This window comes from Mauremys reevesii, linkage group 10 (assembly GCF_016161935.1).
Source record: "Mauremys reevesii isolate NIE-2019 linkage group 10, ASM1616193v1, whole genome shotgun sequence".
NCBI lineage: Eukaryota > Metazoa > Chordata > Testudines > Geoemydidae > Mauremys > Mauremys reevesii.
The window spans coordinates 75,264,434-75,288,340 of record NC_052632.1 but is presented as its reverse complement, the minus strand read 5'-3'; the positions used below and the strand labels follow the sequence as shown (position 1 = coordinate 75,288,340).

Sequence of the window (23,907 nt, the reverse complement as noted above, 5' to 3'; positions counted from 1 at the left end):
CAATGATTTAGCAATAATTTATCAATCTAATAATATTTTTCAATTTTAAATAATTTAAATATATAATCTACATAAAGGAACTAATAAAGTAAATGTCTTGCATTATCTACTTTACCACATTAACTTGAATACTTTTTGTATCTTAATTGTCAAACTGATAATAGGACATCAAAGAATGCCCCCCCCATTTTTTTATAAACTAGTTGAGCTGAGAGACCTAATGACTGTAATCTATTTCATAACCTGCCCTTTTCTTTTATTTTCCTTTCCTTTTTTAAAAAAAGAAATAATAATCCACCCCCAGATACCAGAAGAATCAATTGTACCATAAACAAGGGGTGCCACTAGCACACAAATTCACTAAAATGTTCTTATAAAGTGACAATAAAATTTATTAAGCCATCATAATAAGCGCTATCAATCAGGTTAGAGTCCGGCTGAGAAAGGATTAGAAATCTCAGCATGAATGAAGCAATCAGCCTGAGTGGGACCTTTATTAATCACACTCTGGTTTTTAGACAGCTGAATTTCCCAGGGTGAGTAACCTTTTGGTTAAAACTGCTAATCTTCCTTTCAAAACTTATTTTATATCAAACTCAAACATTTTCATTCTCCAGCACACTGCATGAAGGACTGAAAGTTATATCTGATCAGCCAATCAATATGAAAATTATGGATCTCTTCTTGTTTTGGTAAATAGCCTCCAAACTTCATTTGCAGATAGTTTTGGGTACAACAGTAAAACTGCGAAAATTATGAAATCCACAGATTATTGCAAAGAAACTTCTCTACGTTTTAACTGCAGAAAGATTTCAATACTTTAGCAGAATAAGTCATAGCACACTTCCAGGTACTTTGCTTTATAATTATCATAAATTAAACTCAGCTACATAGCCATTACTAAAATAATAGTATAGTGCATTCTATGATATCATCCTTGCTGGGTTTTTTAATTATGTTTTCCCACTTCCTTGAAAATGTTCAACAATTCAATAATTCCAAATGGGTCAGTGATTAGAGCAAATAAGATTCTACAGTTTTTGTCTTATACTTGGTCCAAAACATGTCAGACATATGGAATCAAATCCCATCAATTTCATTCAAGGCAAAAGAGAAAATTTCTTTCCAATATCTCTAATTTTTCCGAATGTATTGAAAGCTGTAAGTACAGAGAATCAATAATAAGGAAAAGAATACAGTAGAACCTCAGAGTTATGAACTGACCAGTCAACCACATGCTTCATTTGGAACTGGAAGTACACAATCAGGTAGCAGCAGCCAAAAGGGCGGGGGGATGGAAATGCAGTATGGCGTTGTGTTAAAGGTAAGGTACTTTAAAAAAGAAAGGAAAGAAGCATTTTTCTCTTTCATAGTAAAGTTTCAAAGCGATGTTAAGTCAATGTTCAGCTGTAAACTTTTGAAAGAACAACCATAACGTTTTGTTCAGAGTTACAAACATTTCAGAGTTACAAACAGTCTCCATTCCCAAGGTATTTGTAACTCTGAGGTTCTACTGTATATAGCTGGATAAATAAATTTTAAGACTTCAGTCTAATAATAAAAAGCATTCAAGTACATATATCCATGCCTGTGGAGTTTTGCTACGTAAATAAAGTGGCAGATTTTGTTTAACCAAGCTAACCACAGATGTGTAAAGAAATGGAATAAAACCATTAGTCCTATTTTTTCCTTGTGAGACTATTGAGCCATCCAGTGAGATTAATCTCCAATGAAATGGACGTCAGCAAAATAAACGGTTGCCCCAATAAGATATTTGTTCCTGTTTTTTCAGTGGTCTTTTTCAACATCCATGGTAAGAAGCAGACATGCTGGTAAAAAAATCCTCCTGTTACTTCACTCTTATGTAAGCATTTTCCCTTTCTAAAAACATACAATTTATATAAAAGTCAGAGCAAAACTGCTGTCAAACTTTGCACCTCGCCTTATCCACAAAGATTTAAAACATCACTGCTGATACAGCCCACCAAGAGGTTTTTTCAGATTTCAAATGTTATAATCAAGCTGGTATTGTATAAAAGTAGTCTTCAGAATTCAATCCAATTTTCTTTGAAGCTAAAATTTAATAGACCTACTGGAACGTTTTAAAAAAGAATACAGCGCAAGATATAAATTATCCTGATTCTCCAGAAAATTTACTTAAACCCTTTAAGTAATTTTATCCTCTAATCTTTTATTCCTGATTTTCTCATCAAGCATTCACCATTACTTTATCAAATTCAATTATGTAATCAGCGATCACTAAAAATTCACTACAAGAAAAAATGAAAATAAAATACCAAGCAAAGCTTCTAAAAGAAAAGGTAGCAGAAAAGCCTTGATGACTGTGTTTTCTTTGCAGCCAAGTGCAGTGCCATGGAGAACTAGTCCATATTTTCAGTACTGGTGTTTATTTATAGAGTATAGTGATACTTATACCCCCAAAGCATGTTTTAAACAGAGTTAGATCAAGGCAGTTAAAGTGGGAGGCATTTAAATTTCAAATTGGACTATTAGGGGCAAGTTAACTGTGACTCCCATATGGCAGACCCAGAATAACCACTCTAGGAAGTATAAGTTTAGCCAGAATGAGGAAAGCTGACCCAGGAAGAAAAGAAGGATGCAGAAGCTAGTTAGAATGTGGGGACACAGCTGGACAAGTCAACATGACAGAGGTAGTCTCTTTATTAGTTCAATTGTTGGACAGACAGAAAAGCCCAGTCCAAAGAGGGACTCGGTCAACTCAAGGTTCAGCAGAGCTTGAAAGAAGTAAAGGAGCCCCAGGACAAATTCCTTTAAGTCACAATTTCAGTTTCACTGCACTGAAGTTTGGTTCAGCTTCTCAAGTGAGTACTTCTGTGTTTGTATATTCCATTCAACCCTCCCTTCTATTCACAGTGCTACACAAAGTTGAACACATTCATAAAATACATAAATTTTAACGGTATAAAACCAATTAATTAATGTCCCCCCTCACCACCAAAAAGCTAGGGTATAATTTAGAAGCAAAAGCAGCATTTATACATTCATAGCCCAGAAGCATATTTTTCCTGCACACCAAAACCTTACACATTCACATTATTTGCTTCTTTTTATATGTCTTGTTCTGGTAATCGGCGATTCTTGACCTGACTGGAGCTTTACCTGCTGGCTGGGATTTTCAAAGGAATTTAAGATAGTTCAGTGCCAAAATCTGACTGAAATTGAAACTCCTAGCCCCTTTCTGAAGAAGTAGAAGAGGCTATAGGTATCTTGATCTCCTGGAAAGAAACCTTTCCAACTGAAGTACTAAGAGGACATAAACAAATTAAAAGAAGACAGCTGGGGCCCCAAACTAAAGACTACTGATTTGGGAAAGGCTGAGTAGTTACAATGAGAGAAAGGATAGTCCAGTAGTAAGGGTGTTAGCTTGAGACTCAGGAGATCTGAATTCAAGTCTCTACTTTGCTGTTGGGCAACTCACTTAGATTTTCTGCACCTCAATTCTCCTTCTGTAAAATGGAAGAACAGCAATTCCCTATTTTAGGGTTGTTGCGAGGATAAATAAAAGTTAAGACTTTGAGGTGCTCAGATACTGTGGTAAGTGGATCCTTATGAGTATCTTAGATAAAGGAGTGCCTTAGATCTAGAGATTCAAGGGATCTTAAGTAGGAGCTTTGTACCTGAACCAGCTCCTTTCAGGGAAATTTATCTCCAGTTCTTCTGTACAGAAATTGTCCGGCAGCATCTGACCCTCTGTATCTTATTTCTGGTGTGTAAAGTGGGCCTTGATAAGGGTTGTGCTGAAGAAGCAGGGTGTGTGTAAGCTGACTTGAGCAACAAGGAAAGAAGAACACTAAAAGGCAGTCCATCCTGTTGGTTGGTGATTGGTTGTGATTCGTTACAGATGACTGACTGGATGACACAAAACTACAGCAGTTTACTTTAAGCTTATTAAAAAAAAAAAGAGTTAAGAAAACCAAAGTGGAACAGCATGGGGTTAACAGACTAAAAGAAAGAAAGAAAAATCTTTTCAGTAAGCTTGAAAGAAGAATGCAATAAAAAGAAATGGAATATAAATATATAAAAAGCAAGCAAGCAAAATAATGATATTGACAAAGAAAACATTTTCATCATCGTTATTTTACATACATTTTGAAAGTATCATGCTGAATAATATCCACAGTCTTATGAATTAATCAAAATTAAACTCATAAATATGTATGGATTTTTCTTTTATGGATAATGGTCTTGATTCCACCAAGTTACACTTCTCAAACCTATAATGCTACAGAGATACCAGAAATTTTCATTTCCAGGGCCAGTACTGTCAACACTGCCAAATCTTTAACCACAGACAAGAGCAACACCCCATCAAAGACAGGTTAAAATGCTGGTGTGACATTTACTGCTGATGCTTCAGTGCACATGGCATGGAGTGAAAACAGCTTTGTACTGATTGACAGCTGAGAACTAGAACCTCCTAGGGAATCAAGACCTCTTTTTATCATGCCCTGGCTTGGGCACATCCCAAGGCTCTTTTTCTTCTTTTCAAAAGGAAACTTCCATCTCTTATCCCTTTAACTCCCCTTACCTCCACAAACACACAAAAGTTCTGGATGCAAGATTTATTCCCCTGTGCAACTGAACCTGCCTATCTTGTATGGCTTAGGAGTATGGGGAAGGTCAGGTACTGAATCTTGGGCCCTTATAGTATAGGAACCAAATTGAATGGCTTAGTTTCAGAGGCCCAGCTTTTTTTAAATTAGTCCTGTGCTTGAGTTCAAACTTTTAAAATACAATGTTGAGACACAGTAGAAGATCACCATCCACTATGTCAAAGGTACATTAGCATATTGGAGTCTCCTTAACAGTATTTCTCTGCAAGAAGGCTGTTCTAGCCAATATGTTGGCTAGTTGTGATTCAGCTTGTTTTGGCTGTAAGTGTGACAAATCTTTGAAAAGACCAATTAAATTAAACAAATGTTTTACTGCCATTCTCCAAATGTATATTTCAAAACAGATAAATCACCCAGTGAATCTTTCCTTAAGATACAAGATAGTATTTTTAAAAATGCTATTATTGTACTACATGATCAAAGCTTCTGTCATGGGGTGTATGTACCCCAGCTACCTAATACAGGCACTGCCAGCCATTGCTGATTGGCAGCCTCACAGCGGCTGGGAGGATAGACGGACAGGAGTGGACAGGCATGGGTTCTCCTGATGGACCTAATATCAGATGTTTTTTCAGATCCCTGGGTACCAGAAATAGACTGTGTGATATTGCACCCCATATTCTTCACAGTGATATTATATGATTATCGCATAATTATAATGCATTTTATGCAAGATGGGTCATGTAATATGTCATTGAAAAAGTTATGATTTGCTAAATATGATTATGCTATGTTGTATCATTTTTGTATCTGAAGTTATGAATATTGACTATGTATCTGTATTTCAAATGTAGTTAAACTGGGGTGATGCCCACTAGGCAAGATGCTTTCAGTCTAGATAGCTGGTAGGGAAGGGCCTATTTAGGGTAATGAACCATTAGAGAAATCATTAAGCCCTAGGGGAAGCTTATCCATCACCTGCTGAGCCTTCCTGAGAATGTACCAGACAGACTGTAAGTAATGGCTGCTATGACTCCACAGGTTCATATGACCAGGCCATATGACTCTGGACTCCATCTTGTGGTGTCAGTGTTTTTCCACAAACTGAGTTTGGGGCAAAGGGTTCCTGGCATATGCATAAACTATATAAGGCAGAGAGTGACGTCATCTGTTGTTCTTCAGTCCACACACAAGAAGACTCCTAGAAGCAGCTGGGGAGCAGAGACTGGAATGGGGGAAGTGCTGGACCCTGGCTAAAGGGATTTCTAGCCTGTGTATGAAAACCTGGGAAACCCAAGCTGCAAAATGGTGTTAAATATATAAAAAAGTGTTTTTAATTTATGAGGGGTCGCATGCAGAGGATTGCTATATGAAAGGGGTCACTAGTACAAAAGTTTGAGAACCACTGCCTTATAATCACTTACAAAATCTTTTGTAGTTAATAAACTTGTTTTATGTTTTAATCTAACCCCCCTGTGCCTTTAAGTGAAGTGTCTGGGGGAAAATCTCAGCTCAGTTTAACAAAGGTTGTTGCATTTCCTCTCAACATTGAGTGGGAGGTGAACTGGATAATAAATTCATACTGGTCAGGGTTTTGACCAGGGCAGGATGGTACAGCTCTGTGGTCCTAGGCTGGAAAGCTGATGGTTATTTTGGCTGTAGCCTCTGTATTGTTGGTTCATGCAGTGGCTGGTCAGACAGCCTGTATGAATGCTGGAGGAAGTGTAGGAACAGGAGTGGGTCTGCAGCTTGCCACAGCAGCAAAGTGTGAGAAAGGAGCCTAGGCTGGTGGGTCAGAGGACTCAGTGGTACCGCAGTTCCAGGTGACACCCCAGGGTGAACCCATCACTGCTGAGCTGAGTAATGGCCATGCCTCACTTGGCCAGGAGGGACACCGTTGCACTGACTCACAACTTCCCATAAAGGATGTGCCTCTAAATTCTTATTAGAGACTGAGGCCCATATTGGACCTCAAGTTAATCTGAAGTAAATCCAGAGGAACTCCATTTAAGTTAATGATGTTACTCTTCAGTTTCAGCAGTGTAAATCTGCTTAGATTCTGCCTTAGATCTTCAAGTAGCTGAGTCTATGTAACACACTACACAAAGACAGGAGGATGGCTACTAGATGTCAGTACCGTGGTCTCTGTACAGACAGAAGCTTCAGTGCGGATAGAAGATTTGGTTGGCGATGGTCCATGATCTCAGGATGAAGTAAAGGTTCATGGGGAAAACTACTTCTGTATCTCTAGAATATCTAGTTAGTGAAATACTAGATCAACAGATAATCAACAGGTGGACTGTGGGCCAAATCTGGACTACCAGATGCTTTTGAATGGACCCTGAAATCTTTATTTTTTTACTTTCTCTGGAATCTGACCCTTGACTATACCTTGATCAAGCACATACTCCACCTCATTTTCTTGCCAATATTCTCATCCCAAAGTACCAGGGTAAATGCCTAACTGCTGAAGATGCTGCTGCTATGGCATGGGCACCTAATAATCATACAATTGATCATGCCAACTATAATAAATGTCAAGGCTGCCAAGGTGAACCATTCAAACAGTACAGGTTTCCTGCTGATATTTCAAAGGAAGTCATACCACTGAACTGTTGGAAGGCACTAGCTAAGCACCTGGAACCAGAGTTTGTTGAAGTGCTCAACCAGCTTTTAACAGCAATAGCCTCCTTTTCAGGCACAGAAAGAATTTGGACTAACTCATTCAATGTTGAGAAATGGATTGGGAGTTGAAAAAGCAGGAAAACTTGTCTCTCTATTCTAGTTTAGGAATAAAAATGCCAAGGGGGAGGATGAGATCTACTACTTTAAAAAGTTTGAAGGATAGTCTACATAACTTACACACATTTTCCAGAGACTTAGGCAAGTAGAAACTTAAGCTCCAATCACCTTTCATTTAGTTACATTTGAAAATTTTCCAAGGCTGACCTGAAATCAGTTTATTTCATTGACTACAGTTAATATCTGTGTTCCTCTTAATAAATCATTTAGTTGTAAATGTGAAACATGTTTTGATAATCTTTTAAGTATCCAAAACATTTAAGGTTGTTCTGTTTAATAAACGTGTTTAATTAAATTCTAGTAACCGTTCTAATGCAGCTTGACAAATCATGAGCGAAAAGTTAAAATTTACCATTTTCTAACATACTTAAATGTACAATAAGCATTTGTACATATTAACCTATATAAATTGCTTAAAATGTATTTAGTTAGTGTATCCTCCTACACAGCAAAAACGTTTACCAAATCTAGAGGAGAGACTATTTGCTTGTAAATCAAACATGTTTTAATGTTTGTAACTGTCAATGAGAATGCACCCTTCTTTTGAAAATAAGTGAAGTAGAAATAGAAAAGTTGATTCAAATTGATTATTTAAATTGAGGCTTTCCACTTGGTGATTTAAAATCATGAGTTAAATAGTGTTGGTTCAAATCAATCCACCCTGCATAAAAGGCTGTCAGACCAACCCCTACTTGAGACACTGGAATGACATTTTCATTCAACATAATGCTTCTCCATGTCTTATTCTTTCCATCTTCACTTCTGATGATTTCCACGAAGTTGTGAGTATGTGCAATGCAAGAGGTCATTTTGATAGTCTTATCTTTTTTATGGTTGCTATTGTACTTGTTTGTATGTAGGTGCTAAACAAAGTCTTAGTGTTTCTGTGTACATCACTCACCAGTCTCATTTCCTATAACATCTCAAGTAGCCACCTGAGTAAAAGAACCTGTTATTAGTGACCTGGCATTTTTGCAGCCTACATTAATCAAAAGCTAAACAGGTATATTCTTCTGGAATCATAAAATCATGAACCAACAGGAGGATGACTTGTAAGTGTACAAAACAGAATGTTTATAGGAGCTGGGTACTGTCACAAGAGCCGAGGATGACCTATAACCTCATTGTGTTTAGAACTAAGGATATCATCATCTTGGTTACCACCACAAGACACTGAGAGGGATGTGCCAATATACCATTAGGTTGTCTTTTTCTTAAGCCTGAAATATGTCTTGACCAGATGAGGGAACCAGCTGCCATCACTATCTTCATGGCTAAGTTCTAAGCAATTCCTGAGTTGTTAACCTCAGGTTCTGAAATTCCTTTGATAGCATGTCAATTTCCACCTCTCCCATTTCAGTTTCTCTTTTACCACCTTCTGTCTAGTAATACACTCATTTTGCCAATCAGGACAGTCTAACATTGCCACATTTTACTGTGATTATTTTGGCAAGCTAAAAGCAACACCATTCTGTGACACTAAGCACCCCTGTATTAACACCCTATACACTTTTGTAGTAATCTTTGAACAAAATGTGCCTTGTGAGTTTTTAAAACAGATCTCATCTGATCATTAATATTCTTGTGTGATTTATGTATGCATGCAATAGGTATTAAATTATGACTCTATACTGGAATTATAAGTAAAGGGTGTGTTAACCAGGTACCTCAGGGGAGTTGTTAAATAGGTCTATCCTAAACAAAGGAATGTGTGTTTACCTCATTTTACATACAAGCAGTAGGAAGACCCCCTCAAGCTAACAAGGAGTAGATGCAAACCTCACATATAACTGAAGGAGAAAACAGCATGGTGTCTACACCAGCATGAAAGAGAAGCTTGGTCTGGGATTTTCTTTCCAGGAGAATCCATTTCAAAGGTTGACTGATCTATAAAGACAAGAGGCAAACCCTCAAGGGATAAGCAATTGAATCAACTGATTGTATACAATATTATAAAAGTGTATAGGGTGAGTTCTTTTCTGAAAACTAATAACTCTGGTGACACCATTGTGAAATGTATGTATTGGCACTATGTTGGGAATTGTAGATGCTTGTTGATATTAGGCTATGCAGTGTGCCCAGACAGAAAGGAATACCACAGCTATCTACCAGTTTCCAATGTAAACTAAGCATGGTGGAATAAAAAAAATGGAAAACCTATTTACATAGATGTCATATAGGGGGATGGGAAGCCCAGAGGAAGGGAAAAAACAGTATGAAGTCATCCTGCCTCTTGAAACAAGTTCATTGAACTTTGGAAGATATAAACAAGGAAAGATGCCACCTTTGGCATCCATCACTAGACAGACAAGAGACCAGAACACTTGCAAGCTGAAGAAGATGGGTCCTTTAACCAAACTGGGAGGTTGAAGTCTCTGGAACTGACTGGAGGCAAGAAACCTGCTTAGGCAAGAGATCTTTCACCTAAGACAACATGTGAAGCCAGTACCATGTACTTTTAGGGAAGGTCCCAAGTCAGCCATGGCTGGGAAGAAAAATGACTGGTGAGAGAACAAAGCCTGTATCTTGCTAGATTAAGTTTGAGCCTTTTAGATGCATATTTTCACTTTTATTTGCTTGTAACCCTTTCTACCTTTATTCCTTTTTACTTAGCATCACTTAACCCAAGTCTTATTGTTAATTTTTTTTTATTTTTTACTATAAACCAACTCAGTGCAGTGTTTAAACGAAAGGGTGTACTTACCCCAGTTAAGTTAATAAGCTGTGATGTGGTTCTGTCTCTTTATAAGAGCAACAACCCTTATTTCTTTGAAGTGTCCAGGAAAGGGCTGGACACTTCCAGACACATGATTTTGGGAAAATTTGAGACCAGGACTGTGTTGGGGTCACTTGGCTGGTTGTAACCAAGGCCGGTAGAAACTACAGTGTGAATGCTACGTTGCTGGCAGGCTTCTGGACCTGGGCTGCAGCTATACACACACATTCAGGGTGTGACCTGCATGCTGGTAGGCTGGTTGGGAGCTACAGCAGGAATGCATTGTGAGGCATCCAGGATTACAGAGCAGGTTGTGACAACCCCTCACGGGTCTGAATTGCATCCCTGAATGATAGTTGCATGTGGTTTTTCCAACAACAGAACTGTAACCCAGCACCAGATGCTCTATTTTACTATTCTTTCTCCTCTTTGTGCGTGTTTTGCCTTAAGATAAGCCAGGAACAGCCTGTAACAAAAGCCAAGGATCTGAACTCAAAGTGACTTCTCTCACCCTCCTAAGAAGGGCATTTGATCAAACTGAGAAACTGTCAAGCAAAGAGAGAAGGAGAATAAAAGTTTGAAATGACAATTGTTTAAAAACAAAAAACCGTATACAGTTAATAGTAATTTAGGTTCAGGATACTGTTGCTAGGGTCTTGGCTTACCTTGTTGAGTGACTTTTAAACATTTATTAATGGTGTGGCAGAGAAAATGTATCAAATAATGTAACTTTAAGATTATCAGAGTTTCTTAGAAGGTGGTTTCCCCATCCTGCTCCAAAACAGAGCCCACATAAATGTAGCGGGTGAGAACAAAAACTTCTTGGGGCTTGACTTTATTCACAAAGACACAAAACCCCACACATAGAGACACACACATAAAATACCACACAAATATTTCTCCCTAGACTTGGCTGCTCCTTGGGTTTATCTTTGATTGCTCAAACCAAGAGAGGTCAACTCCCACCATTCATATCTGGATGGGGTAATAAGCCATTTTCAGAGAGAGAGAGAGTTAGTGAAGTAATCTTTTATTGGACCAACTTCTGTTAGCGAAAGAATCTTGAGGAAGAGCTCTGTGGAACTCAAAAGCTTATGTCTTTCACCAAGAGAAGTTAGTCCAATGAAGATTATCTCTCACACCTTGTATCTCTCATATCATGGGACCAATGTGGCTACAACAGTGAGTTAGCAATAGACATTTAACTCCCAGCTGATCATCACGTGCTAAAAGGATGGGGCTAAAATTCTTGAGTCTTGCAAAGATATTTTGCCATTTTATAGCTCTCCTCTTCCTGCTCCCCAGTAGATATTAAAATCCAGCTTGTGAGCCTGAAGGAAAGTCCCTGCTGGCAACTCCAGGCTTCAGCCTCTTGACTCCCAGCCCTCTGCTCTCTAGCTATTTGACAATGCTATCTTCTCACTATATTTGCAGAAACATACTAAATTAAACTCCAGATTCGACTATGAAAATCCATAATCTCAATATTCTTATCCATCTTGAATAAACCTTCAAGTTTATCTGCTGCAAGAAAAGCAAGACACTGGCAGAAAAGTCTTTCCTCTAACGAACAGGGGGAAAAAAGCTAAAGAGGACTCATTGAGTATTGCCTTGAGAATAAACGGGAGGACTCCTGATTTTACTCTCTATTTCACAAAATTTGAGTCTTAATAAAAATAAATTATTGGTAGTTGTCCCTTATATAGAACTCAAAAAGAGAATCCATCATCTCATCTCACTTCCCATAGCCCTTTCAGAATTAATGCAAGGTTATCTTCTTTGAATGCTACAAGGTTATCAAAAGGAAACTCAGTACAAATGCTCTTAGTACCTTAAAAAAAATGCCTACAGTTGGGCACTAAGATCCAGTGTTTCAGGTATGCAATCAGATCTGCTTCAGCAGCTGCAATTTAGTAAAAATTCATGTTTGTATAAGTCACTGACATTTTAACCAAACACTGCAGACCCAGCAAGAGCATCAGCCTGCCATGGTATCATACAAGAACACAATGTGGTTCAACCTCAGTCAGCTCTGTTATGGTTTTCTGCAGGCTGAGAGAACATAAGAGCTCAACCTCTGGTAGTCGCTAGAGTTTTGTTTCTATTCTGAACATCTGTAAACACGGGAATAAAGCACACCTGAAGAGACCATTGCAGCATCCTTGCTAAGAGCCAGTGGGATCACTTATGGAGTGATTTCACAATGTTCAGCTCTGTATTATAGGACAAAATATGGGGGGAGAGGGAAGAGTGGGGATACATAAAGAACCTCAGGGGTTATAATTATAAGTGGAGTTTAGGAAAAGTTAGATTTATTCTATGTTAATTAGAACTATCCACCATAATCTTTCTACACTGTTTAAAAAGGTGGCAGGCTCAGAAACAATAGGATAAGAACCAACACTAAAAAAGAGATTGGGCTCTAAGAACTTCTTTATGCAGACTGTAGCTAATCTGTGAAAAATGGTATTGATGGCAGCTACAGCCATGAACATATTTTAAAGAAAGTTAGAAATGCACTTAAAGGAAAAAGGCATAACAGAGTATAAATGTTACATAAGCAGGTGGATGAGCCTGGCATCATATGGCCTCTTTCTGTCCTAAAATATTACTAAATCAAGGGAGGAGGGAACAAAGAAAAGCAGCAGAAATCTACAACACTTTAGGCCAGACTTCGTAGGAAATCATGGTTTTGATTTTTTAATATCTGGTGATGTTTCCAGTGACTTAAGGAGTTCTGAAGGAAATACGTTGCTAAAGTTTAAATCTCGGCAGGCAGAGAGACTGAACAGGAAATAAGCTAGTTGCAGAAAGACTTCCACCAATACTTTTGAGAGCACCTAGCCTTCCTACCATGTAATCCATTGCTTTCCAACAGGGCATTAAGGACCTTGTTCTGAACACGCTCCACTGCATTATCAGAGATCCAAATGACCCCTTTGAATACAGCTGAAAAAGAGGAAAAATTCAGAACACAAGTGTTCATTTCAAAAGCCTGCCCTTGGCAGAACAGCAGACATTCTTATTTGGATATTTTAGATCACATACTATAAGTCATAAGTTTATGCTGATGATGGAGCCTCCAATTCTGGAAATCCAGGAATAGAAACCCTATTGCAGTGGCAGCAAACAATGGCACAGCAGAGGCACTGCCAGACCTGGAAACCAAGTAAGTAGGCCTATTCCATATTATGAGGAGAAAGTCATCATGATACTGATTTCCAAACAGCAAAGCAATTGAGAAGATCTATGAAAAATAACACAGGTTTATTGGCACAATCTTTAGGAGCTAAAGAGAAATGATTTATGAACAGTTCTTTGTTATAAAATTATGTGCATTCTTTACTATTGCTATTTTATGTACATAACTTGTAATTGTCTTTGTCTAGCAAAATGTATGTAAAATGTATCTATATGGGAAGGCATGATTCAATAAATCTCTTAAAAGTCATGCTCAACTTTAAGCATCTGAGTGGTCTGATTGTAGTTGATTTAAGTGCTATGTTGAGTAGGCATGGGATGATTCACATAAGTCATTTGCTGAATTAGGGACACCAACGCTGACAAGCAGCACAATCCAAACTCCACTGAGGTCAATGGAAACATTCCCATCAACTTCAATAAGCTTTGGTTCAGGTCCCCCGGTTCCATCTGAACCTGTAACCAACAACAACAGCCACAGAGACATCTGAGCCCTCAAAAAAAGCATCTTCACACCTATATTGCAGCACACATTTGGATGCACAAACCTGTTCCCACCCCCCACCCCCCATACAAAAGTGCAGACACAAAATTCAAGGCCAGATCAAAGCACTCTTGGAAATTTGGCACCAAGTTGTCTCAACTTTACTAGATCCTTTAGGAAGCTATCCACATAAGATTTTAGTCTCATCTCCATGCACATATATATTTTCTGACAACGTATTTTTAACAAAAGTGACTAAAGAGGGTTGTGGCTAAACCAGCAGACAAGATAGTGGCTTAATCCTGCTCTCTGCAATAGAGAGGGAATAAATGAAAATGGTTAAGAAGATAAGAAGAACCAAGGCGACCTGAATCTACTGAATCTACTGATCTGTGCAGGGATTAGAGGGAGGGAGGCTGAAGAAAGAGCAGCCTCTGGGTGATTGAGGGTTCCCAGGGTTCAACCTGGAATGTGGAACCACTGAGCCTTCCAAAGTCACCAACCTGGATTGCCTCTCACACTGTGATGCTGATGTCAAGCTAAAAACCTCTGATAGGCACTACACTTACACAGATATCCACAGGCAGGGACACACCCAACTGTATTACATGAATGATGTCCCAGCCATTCATGGATCAATTGGGAGGATCAAGCCAATTCCCCCCAGCCTTGCACCCCAGAACTGTTCTGTCTTGCACTGCTCAGAAGTCTGGCCAGTGTAAGTTAATTATCTAGTTTGCTTCTTCTTCAAAGGAAAGTGGACAAGCACCAAACTTTGTAAACTGAGCTGGGATTTCCCAAGCACTTCAGCCAAAACAGGTAAAATATAAAACAGATTTATTAACTACAGATCGATTAAGTGATTATAAGTAGCAAGCATAAATATCAAAGTTGGTTACTTAACAAAAATAAATTCACAATCTAAGTTCTACAAACTAAACTTGATTTGAATCAAGCAGTGTCTCACCCTGACAGATGGTACAAGCAGGTTACAGATCCTCAATACACAAGCTGGGACTCTTTCCCAGCCTGGGACCACCCTTCCTCAGTTCAGTCTTCATCCTCCAGTCATTCTTCCAAGTGTTGAGTTGGAGGGGAGGAAAAGAGAGGCCAAGTGATGTCACTGTCTTTTATATTTTCTTCCAGCTTGCTGGAAGGATCTTTGCTGTGACCTGGGTTAGTCCACCCCCATGGTGTACCTGCCTCCTTTGAGAAGTCTCTAGAATAGTGGATTCTTTTTCTTGATCAGTGCTGATGAGATATTAATGCTGTCTGGATACTGATGGCTATGCCATTGCTGTATCTGAAAGGCTTGTTGTGGGTGTTCCCAGCTTCAACATATTTCAGTGACACAGACAGCAATACTTCATAACTTCACATGTAATGATAGCACATACAATCCAACAGGATATTAATGTTCAACAGATCAAGACTTTTAAAATGATACCTCACAAGGCATACTTTGTACAAAACATATCAATATCAGTGATGAATATGGAGGTTCCAGGATGCTACTTTGAGATACAGAGTGTCACAGTAATAAAAATTCAGCAACAGAATCCAGAGCCATCAGCAAAAATGGCTCTGCAAACTCAAATGTTGAACTGAACCTTTGTTATCCTATAAAGAAACAGTGGATGAGTGCAATGAGATTTAAAATTAAATAAGTAAAATTGTACTATTGTGGCTGGGAAAGAGTGTGGCAGCAGCCACCAGGTGTAACATGCAAGGTGGAAAGCCAAGATCTAGATATCTGGAAAAGGAAAGGAGTCCTCCAACATAAAGATCTGTCCCCATTAAAACAAAGAGTCACAAAAGAGTGTAATTCCACCTCCTGCAAACAATGGAGACAGGTGAAGCAGCATTAGTCACTAATCATTGAAAAAAAAGACAAAATTAAAACTGGAAGACACAGAAAAATAGAGAATACAGGAATAATTTAAGTTTTAAAAGGTACTCCACAGGAGACTGAAGGAAGAAGTCTTGTGGACACACAGATATTATTTTCCATGACAAATTAAAACTGGGAAATAAAGATCACATTCATATTAGAGGGTTCATAGATCTCCTTTTTCCCAGGACCCCAGCATGCTCCATATGTTTTAAACAGAAAGCAATAAAAATAATTTGTCAAGCAGCTAGATTTTGTATTACACATTATTGGAAACTGTGCAATATACCTATGAAGTGTGGTATAGTAAAATATAGACTCCCCTCGCAACAGAAGATCTTTCATACCAAGTATTTACACAAGAGAAGCACCAGAAAGAAATAAGCATTTAGAAATTTGATCACCCTTTCTAGCAAACTCAACAGGAGGGTTCTGCAGCCAGCAAGCCAGAATCTTTATCCAGGTTCTTTGACTAACCTGATCCTGAATATGTAATATATTATTATTGCAACTTTGTCTTCATAAGGAGTTATAAACAAAAATCCCAATACTGACTGAACACCTAATTTATACTTGTCAGGAATAGGAAGAAACATTTCATGGAACCTGAAAACACAATTCAGCCTGACATATTTCAAGGCAGAAATGCTTTTAGCTTATTAATGTAGAAACTTGTCTATTATTTAGTTTCTTCATATTATAAACAAAAGATAATTTAATATTGTTTTAAACTTTTGACAGTTCTAATGTTAATTACATGTACTGCATTTTATAAATCAATATTTCTTACATAAAATGTTATTTAGCTTGCCAAGTGTAGTAATAGATAAATGCATTTGCTGTTCTTTTTAACCTCAATAAATGACATACTTGCATCCAAATGACAAGAAAAAGAAAAATAAGATTTGTTTCAAAATGAGACAAGGTTAACTTCTAGCTAGTCAGAGAGAGAATTTAAAACCGCATTTTGAAAATAGATGTTACAATTTATTTTAATGTTTGCATAGATCATCTTTTGCTTTTGATGTCAGTGTATGACGCTACCATATTTCAGATTAGCCAAATGCACACAGCATTATAATTTCTATTACAGTGCTACAGCTGTTTGGTCAAACACAGAAAAACGGAGCCGAAGAGATTGGATCTCCTTTGTGAAAGTTCTCACGCTGCAACTCACTCTTACAAGCGATAAAAATCCACCATAAGAAGAATGATAAAGGACCAAAGCAAAAGGGATCCTTGGGCAAAAATGGACAATGTGATGAATTCACAGGGGAGGAGGTGGAGGAAGGTGATTCCACCTCTGTATATGGCATTTGTTAGACAGACAGTGAAACATTGTATCTAGTTCTGGTGTCCACTTTTTAAAAAGAGGATATTGAAAAACTGAAGAGTGGAGATGCTTAGAGAAGTCGATCTGTTTATCTTATCGAAAAGATTGAGAGCAGACATGCAAAACCTGTGGAAAAAAGAAGAAATTGGGCTTGGTTTTGCCTTAATTGACTTGTGAGTTGCTTTTTGGCTAGTTTTTGGCTTGTAGCTTGTTGGCTTTGTAGCTTGTTGCAGCTTGGTTTTTTTGTTTTTTTTTTATAAGCTTCCAGCAGGCAGGGGGAAGGGGGTGGGGGCAAGCAGGGGGAAGGGGGGAGAGAGTCAGGGGTGCACAGAAGGCCCACCACAGTCCCAGATTGCACGTTGGGGGGAATCTAGAGTGTTGGAGTTCTTAAGGATTGGCTTGTTTTGGCCTTGTTTTGAAATGGGATTAGCTTGACTTTTGGCTTATTTTGAAAGTCCAAGTACTTATTTACCACACGAAAGTTGGCAACTGTGATTAAGAGGTGACTTGATTACAATGCATAAGTACTTTCACAAGGGAGAAAATACTGGGTACTAAAGGTCTCTTTAAGCTAGCAGAGAAAGGCATAACAAGAACCAATGGCTGACAGTTGAAGCTAGACAAATTCAAATTAGAAAAAGTCAGAATTTTTTAACCGTGAGTGTGATTAACCATTGAAACAAACTACCAGTGGAAATAGTATATTCTCCATCTCTTGACAGAGGTGCTGGAACAATTTGTACAGTGTAGGTGCTGAGAGCCATTGAGCCAAACTATAAGCCCAGTATATCATGGAAACCACTTCAAGCCAACACCGCCAGCACACCTTGTTCCAGCACCTATGTCTCTTGATGTCTTCTAATGAAGACAGGATGTTTTTCTGGGAGTTATGTTTTAGTCAAACAAGTTATTGGGCTCAATACAGCACTGTCAATTTAATCACCTGTGATATACAGGAGGTCAGACTAGATTATCTAATGGTCCCATCTGCCTTAAATGCTGTGAATCTATGACGTGCTTCCTAAAATGACGACATTCTCATAGTATTTGCAAAGGTTAATGACACAACACAAGAAAAATTAGAATTTAGCATTAAAGAAACAGACAGTTGTGTTGACATGACATTTCCGCTTAATTTGTTCTGACCTGAAAATGAAAGAATTCCCAGGGTGTATCAAATTCATACAGAAAACTAAATTAGGCATAACCAGGGTCTCCTTAGTTAGATCCACTGCTTGGACAAAGGTCATGGGAAGAAGAAAGCAGTGACTGTCATCTGCTAATCACCTAGTCAGAGTAATGAAATAGTAAACAGAAATCACTGCAAATAAAGGAAAGAACAGTGACTGTGGGTGAAGCCAAAACAAAAACAAAGCAAACCACAACCCCACCCTGAGCAATCTTCTCACACTAGCACTGGCCTGAGATTAAATAGGATTTACAGTATATTTTTAATAAACTGCAATCTCAAAAGAAAAAAAGTCAGATAATTTGGTCTGTCTGCCAAAGCAGGACTTGGAAGATAATGTAGTACTTTCATGGGACTGCAAACACCAGGAGAAAGCACAGATTAAAATGGTTGTGATTAAAATTGTCCAGACCAAAGTGAAAATGCACTTCCAAGTTGTCAAAAGGCTTTGAGACAAGAGAGAAAAATCTACTTTAGGTGGAGCTCAGTTATACAAGTTTGATAGAGTCTAGGGCTGACCTGCAGACCACCCTACCAAAGAGTTGGAAATAGAGATCTACAAAAGAGAATTTCTGCACACTTAACCTTCTCACCAAAGTAAAAGCCACCAAAATTAGAAAATAAGGAGAATTCCTGGCTAGCTGTTTGTAAGAGACTTTAATAACAGCTTATCACAACACTTTAGAAAACTTGCCAACTCCCACAACTCCCAAATCTTACATCAGATATGAGGCGTTGTATTCAACAAAGTCAAAGAGGAAGGAACAGATAGCTTTGACTGATTGCAGTTCCCAATCAGAATGATTTCTTTTATTCTAGAACTGTGAAGAAGACATAGTCTGTTGATATTGATGCTGATGTCTGAGATGAGCAATAAGATGAGGATTGAGGATAAGACTGCCTCTGATAACAAAAAGGAATAGGCAGTCTCCTTCTAGCGTCAATCTAGTTTCTTTCCAATTTTCTAAAAGTTAATTCAGTTTGTTAGTGAAAAGACTATCATCTTTAAAAGGGAGGTCCTCCGCTCTAATATCCACAGTCAGTGAAGACAAAGGCAGTCATGCATGCCTCCTCAAAGTAACAGCAGATGTCCATGCTCTGGCTGAAGAGTCAGAGGCAAAGGAAGCCCCAAAAGCATGCTTCAACACATTTTGTCCCACCATTGATATTACATTTGCCAATATCCTCTTATAAGCTGGGAGATCCTACACAAACAAAGACATCTTTTTTCCGCAGAAGGAATTATTAATAGGCCATCACTGCCTGGTAATTAGCCACCCTAAATCCAAGAGAACAGGAAGAAAAAATACCTCCCAAGGGCATCAATCTTCTTCCCATCTCTGTCTTCAGGAATCAAATGGGCTTGACCTGTAGCAGCCACCACAGAATTTGGCTTGGAGTCAATGTGAAAATACAAGAAACCCCCATGAAGAATCTGATACATCTTGTCCACTTTCTTAGATAGATATGACAAGAAGCAGGGGTAGCACAAACAGGAGGCAAAAGACCACCCAGCATAAGGTAAAGAATTCTATTCCTGGAAGGAGCAACAACAAAGTAAAATACGAGATGTGACACCTCCTCCACAGCAACTGAGGATAAATTCAAAGTGGATGCCATATGACCCACTAGGTCATAGAACTGAAAATCATCCTCAGAAAGAGACAATGTGGAAGCAACACTCATATGATCACCAGGTGACAAATTAGGACCAAAGTCTGTATCCATCTGATCCTGTTCAAAAAGAGAAGCCATCTCCTCAGCCTCTTCTTCAGACACAGTGTGAGGCACTACTTCCTGGGCTGCAGATAGATCCAGTGGAACTGGATCCAAGGATTCCCCAGCCACCAGATCCTTATCATATGCGATGTCATATCTCAGTCCATAAGTCAGATGATTTAAAAATTCATGTGGTGGAACCCAATAAGGCTATGGAGCCCAGGACTGCCAGTCTCTCCAATAGCTGGGATCTAGAAACATACCCATAGGAGGAATGACAAACTGTCCAAAAGGCTGAGGAAACCCAGACTTAGGTAGCATAAATCTGTATGGTTCAGGTCCTTTAACTCTTCCTCTAGCCTCCTCCCACTGAAGATATGACCTTGGATCCACTACAGACCTCAGTGGAGATAGCAACAGCACTGGAGAAATAGTAGGTGAGAAGGATCTGCCTGGTGATCCTGTAGGAGTCTTAGAAGCAGGAGGCAAACATGGAGCTGGAAAAAGTCTCTCAATATCTTCCCCCTCTTTTCAGGCGAAGGGAATGCAGATCTAGGAACCAATGAAGCCTCTCTATTCCTCTCCCCCACTAGTCTCTCACTCAGATCTGAGGAATACTCCAAAGTGGAATATTCAACATTAGCCACCACAGCAAAGGTCCTTTTCAGATCTGAGGATGGCCCTGTGTAGCGGGGCAGTCACCCGCTCCAGCCCTGAAAGGGTTACAACCAGCCTGGGGAGAGGGCTGGGGCTGAGAGAAAAAACCTAGGCTGATTGGGGAAACAGCCTCAGCTGGGGCCATGCCCCAATCAGGCCACAGCTGGCCCTATAAAAGTCTGTGGGCCAGGAGCACACAGAGTCTCTCTCTCTAGCTGGGGAGAAAGATGGGCCTGGCTGCCTGGGAGCTCAGCAGGGTACCTAGAGTGGAGCTGAGCTGGGGAGCTCCAGCCTCGAAAACCGCCAGGCTGAAGGCCTTGCTAAAGGCTGGGAAGGGTACTGGGGTTGCAGAGGTGCAGCCCAGGGCAGGCAAAGGCAGCAGGTCCAAACTCCCCTTTCCAGTGATGAGTGGTTTACAGACTGCAGTCCACCCCAGTGAGCGGGGGCTGGATGGTGACTGGCAATAGCCACTGAGGCAAGGTGGGGATAGAGGGTTGGGGGTTCCCCGGGGAGGGGAGACCCAAAGTGTGGGGACACTGCTGGGGGCAGCATCCCAAGATAAAGGGGCACCGGGGTCCAGGAGGGACATGGGGGCCAGCGGCAGGTAAGACACCAGCTGCAGAGGATGCTCCAAAGGCTGGAAAAGCTAATTCCCGGGACAACCAGCAAGAGGCACTGCACCGGTGAGTCGTCGCCTCACTACACCCTGGCACAGGAATGAAAGACGGTGCCAGTCCCATAGACCTAGAGAGCATTGGATCCAAAATGAGACTTAGCTCCACACAGGTCTGGGCTTTGAAGTCAGACCAGGAACCATTTTAGGTTTCAGAGTGGGAAATGCAGAGGCCATGTCAGACTTGGATGGATCTGACAAATATGACATACAGATCTGGCACTGATAAGAGTGGCCTTCTTCTCCCTCAACTTTTGCCTTCTGAACCAACACAGCTGGAACCAATGACACTGTAATGCTGAACCAGCGAAGGTTAAACAATCAGCAATCTGAGTAACCTGGAAGCAACCCTTAAGGACATATCAAAAGGGTATTGCCATGGTAAACAGGGCCATTCCTTGTAGCTAGTTATCAAAGCCATGTTAACTAGACTCGTATCTTTAACACGTTTGCCTGTATTGTTAGAGAGTTAAGAGTAAATGCTAAATGTATTTGTCTGTGTTTATATGCATCTGAGTAAAAGTTTAACAAAGTGATCTAATAAGCTTGTAGGTGCTAAAATCCTGTTCTTGTCCCATAACGCTTCATTACTCTATTCTGTTGATTCAGAGATCAACAGGGACTGTTATACTTAGATGGGACTTGTGGTGTACTAATATTATTGTCCTCATTTCTCTTTGAAACTTGTAATTCCACATAGTGAACTGTCTTGATAGTTTGAATGGCTATTGCTAACTGTATTGTCTGAGAAAGGACACGCTGACTAGAGATCAAACTGTCAGCTTGCTTTCATCAAAGCCTACCAGGTGGACTTACCTGTGAGTGTCCAGCTTGCTTCAACTATAAAGGAAGCTTCGGGTCTGATTCTTTTAATCTCAGGTCTGCTTAAACTTGAATAGGGAAGACCTAAACCATAGGACTAAGGTCTCTAGGTAGACATCTGGATTACCCTGGAATTCTCATGGAGAAACAGACTCAACACCTGAACTGCCTATGGGACTATAATCTTTTAACTTGACTCCATAAAGACTTTTACAAATCAGCAGCCTCACTGTCTCTGCTATGAAACTGACATTACACACATTTGTATATATTGATCTCTTAACCATATTTAACTCTCTCTGTCTTTTTTTTTATTAATAAATCCTAGATTTAATTAATGATTGGCTGTAAGCGTGCATTTGAGTAAGTTCTGAAATATTCATTGAGTTGGTGGGAAATGTGTCTGGTCCTTTGGGATTGGTAGAACTTTAAGTATAGTGAATAAGGTTTTTGATAACCCCTCGCTATAGGCTGTCTAGATGTGAGCCAAATGCTGGAGTGCCTAAAGGTGACTGTATATGACTTCTGGTTAACAAGTGTGGTATTACAGCAGTTGTTTTGTTACTGGCTTGGTGAATCTAATTATAGAATAAATCACCAATCTTGGGGATTGTCTGCCCTAAATCTTCCAGTCTGCCCTGAGTTGGCCTTCTCAGCATGGCCCATCCAGGCTCCACGATCACAGACACAGACCTAGGTTCTTTAGCAGCTAGCTAAACAGTGCCTTCAATGACTTGAAAGTTTTAAGAGGAGGATCTGATGGAACAGGAGCCAGATCTGACAAAGATCCTGATCTCCAGGATCCATTAGGTATCTCAGTCTTGCTAGACAAAGCAACCAGAGCTGAAACAGGTCTCTTAGTCTTCAGATCTGACAATCCCTCAGAATCCAACAGTTTAGCAGCAAGGGCTTCATTAAGTTCTGCTGTTCCTTATGTGCTCTGGATGTAAAGGTTCAAATAGAAAACTCAGAAGGAGAATGGCCTTCCCTGAGCCACTTAAGGAACCTAATGTGGTTATCTGACATCAGGAATACAGCTGGATATGAAGCACATTTCTTAAATCCCTGCTTCTTCTTCTTTGGTTCTGTGATTACATGGAACTAAACCTACAAATTTTGCTAACTATAACTACCTTAATCTACACTGTGCACTAAACTAAACTATTATAAATTATCCAGAGGCACTAAATAGGAGAAAACCCTGGATCCAATGGACTGGATCAATTCACTTCTGTCTGATGCAACAGTTGGAAGGAACTGAGGTGGCAGAGAATGCAGAGCCCCCCCTGCATAGCCTCACCCTCAGAACATCTGGAGATGCTGAAGGGAGGAATAAGAGCGTATGCACATGTGCTCCAACAAGCACTGCTTGGAGAAGTTTCTACCATTAGGCTGCACTGTGAGGCACAAAATCTGTAAGTGGGAATATGCAGAGCCACTCAAAGAATTAGGAAGTTAGATACTGTACAGTGTCTAACTTCCTATTTCAATTTGTCCCCTTCTTTTTGAGCTTGCACCCAAACAGAACAGGGTTTTCTTAAGTCTAAATCTTGACTTATAAGAACCTCTGTGTCCTGTAGAGAGTCAGCCCTGGGCATGTCTGCAAGTTTTGTAAAATCACTCTCTGCAGGAGACAATCTATTGTACCACTGATTTCCTTGATTCTCTGCAAGATCTCACAAGCCCCTCCAGTCATCTGTTTCTGATGTATACATTAAAATGAATCATCTAAATGACACTTAAGAAATCGGACCAGACGGATTCGTAACCCAAAGTTATTTGTTAAAAGTAAAAGCTATTAATCAAATAATTTATTCTGCAAACT

General features: G+C 39.5%; 1 protein-coding gene across 15 annotated transcripts in view; it reads right to left on the bottom strand.

The window, feature by feature from the left end:
- The window catches only part of SDK1 (sidekick cell adhesion molecule 1), a 656,852-nt gene that overhangs the window by 401,166 nt on the left and 231,779 nt on the right, over nucleotides 1-23,907 (bottom strand). The window contains exon 1 of one of the 15 annotated variants that reach the window (XM_039493151.1): nucleotides 10,102-10,260. The exons of the other annotated variants lie outside the window; for them this stretch is intronic. The gene's annotated coding sequence lies outside the window, so the exon portion shown is untranslated. Of the gene's footprint in view, nucleotides 1-10,101; nucleotides 10,261-23,907 lie in introns of those variants that run through there. 15 annotated transcript variants of the gene reach the window in all.